Source organism: Falco punctatus (genome assembly GCF_963210335.1).
Source record: "Falco punctatus genome assembly, chromosome: 13".
Classification (NCBI taxonomy): Eukaryota; Metazoa; Chordata; class Aves; order Falconiformes; family Falconidae; genus Falco; species Falco punctatus.
The window spans coordinates 20,337,973-20,340,502 of NC_137593.1; the positions used below are offsets into that span (position 1 = coordinate 20,337,973).

A 2,530-nucleotide genomic window follows, 5' to 3' on the forward strand; every position below is an offset into this window, starting at 1 on the left:
ATACCTGCAATCCAGTCTTGACTGGCCTTGGTGATCTATAGGTTTTCTTTAGACATTTAATCAAGTCTCCAAGTCATAACACAATAAAGAAAAATATATTTGCAGAGACAGTTAAATTTTAAAAGGCAGCCAGAACTAGCAATCCATGCCAATGAAATAAGGCAGCACTGACTCTGTACTTAGCACTTGTGCTTACACAGTGCACAGTCAGTGCATCCTGCTTGTCCGGTGCCATTTATAACTGCAGCAGTTTATTGTTCTGTGAGTATCCAGAGCTTGAAGAGGTCATGGCCACCTAAATTCAGCCCTTTTGCTCACCTGAGAGCCTTTCCAGAGGACCACACAGAACTTCCCTCAGCATGCCATGGTTTGCAGTGGTGCCAAGACACATGAAGCACTTGACAAATAAACCCAGAAAACATGAAAGTTGTGACCAAGGGCAGATTTTAGCAGTATTTCTTGCTATAGTAGCCTAAGCAACCCAAGATCTTCCAAAAATAACCTGACCAGCAATTTCAGATCCTTTGCAGAGGCAGATCTCCTTAAATTCTGTCCTTAAGCAGACCTGAAGGTTTTGACTGTAGTGATATAAACCCCTTTTATAGCAAAGATAGATATATAGGTCCTTTATTTACATGCACCTATGATACACAAACCCAAACAATTCTTCACTTTTAAACAATTTCAGTCACACTGAAGGCAATAAGCTTCAGCTACTCCTTATGACTTGCATCTCTAGAAGCTGACCTGTTTTTGAAGGTGGCACATCACAAGCAAACCGCATCCCTTTTTGGAAATTTTGGAAAAAAGTGACTGAGAAGGAACTTAACAGTTTAGGTAATCTTCATAATTAGACAAGCTAAAAATCAGTTCTTAATTCAGACAGTACTCTTCCCACCTTTAAAGCTCTTTCTCTAAAAAAACGTTTATCCACAGGCCTACCAGTGGGCTAAACTCTAGCAGTGTCATGGACTACCTGCTTTCACGACAAGTGTGACTAGCTTTTTTCTCACCATGACCTGTTTTATGTTGCATCTGCATTTCTGTGTACCTGCGAAAGGTCAAACTGTTTGAAAGTCACAGCTTCCTCACACAAGCATTCATTTGCAAACCCAGTAACAGCTTGCAAGTCTCCGGCTCATGCAGAGCAGTGCTTGCACAACCTCTTTCTCACGGAAATACAATTTTACTGCCTCACACATGCTGAGCCTTCAGCCTTTTCCAGAGTGACTCAAAAGGTCGCCAATCTGTGTGGCCATGCAGATCACCTCAAGAATTTCAGCCATCAAGTTCTGCTCAGTTTAGCAGTACAACACAAAGAATAAATTCTTCCTCCCATTTTTTCACAATAGGAGGCGGCAAACTGCACTAGCGGAGAATAATCCCTTTAAAGTCTAATTGTAATACCATAATGTGATTATCCAAGAAATTTTAGCAGCTTACAACATCAGTAACACAATATCTTGGTCCATTACTGTAAATACTTTAATAATCTTTTAGTGTGTCAGTAGGTTTTCTTCCCCTAGATAAAGTATGTCTGTAAAGCTTAGGAAGATAAAAATGGTTATTACTTAGTAGACCAGAAAAGCCATCTAGCACAGTACCTCCAAGAACACCCTATAATGGATGTGTATGGAAGAGAATAAAAGCAAGGGAAACAGAACAATACTTGCCCAAAACAGCCTTTCACCATCCTGATATTGGTTGCTCAGCACCTTTCTCAGCCAGAGATCACAGTAGTTAGTTTAATAACTTTAAATGTTAATGAAAATTTGATTACAAGAATAAAAATGGGGAACGTGTGAAGCAGGATTTCAGCTGTGATTATGGTCCCCAAAAACTATGCAGTGCCTAAAAAGAGGAAAGCCACAAATACAAGTCAGGAGGAGCACCTGGCCTCTATGAGAAGCAGTAGTTTCCTAGACTGCAAAGTCTTGGTGGCATTGCCTACTTTAGACAGGGACAAAACACCAGCTGGGGCTGTACTGCCATTATACAGTGGAAGGGACATGGAACAGGGAGGTTACAACAGCGACAGACTATTTTACTACATCATATGTAGCACATCTTGATGCCAGCTTATACCTGCATGAAGCAGCAGCTCTCCCATCTGCAGGGACATGGAGGGGGAGAATGTGGTGGCACTGTGCTTGTTCATATCAGCAAGGGCAGTACAGCATACTTCTTTTACCTCGACATGCTGCTCCACTGCCATGGCAACACGAGTAACAAATAAAAGGAAGACAATATGAACTTTGAGCAGAATTCACCGTTTCCATAACTTCTGATGAAAAATAGCTTTAGGAAATTTTTAGTGAATTTCCACATTTCCTTGAGCCTCCTTTGCTACTAATTCAATAGATCCTGAGACTTGGCCTCTTCCTACGCATTGCTTTTCATGGGCAGATCCCCAGGTGATAATTATGCTTTGGCAGTTTTTTCCAGGGAACTTTTCATGTATCTTTTATGAAAACAGTGCCCAAAGGCCAGTCCACTGATGATGGCTGTTCTTTACAATTTGTCCCTACAG

General features: G+C 41.1%; 1 long non-coding RNA gene across 1 annotated transcript in view; it reads left to right on the plus strand.

Annotated features, from left to right (window-relative positions):
• The window catches only part of LOC308072345, a 39,283-nt gene that overhangs the window by 20,504 nt on the left and 16,249 nt on the right, over nucleotides 1-2,530 (plus strand). The window lies entirely within an intron of this gene.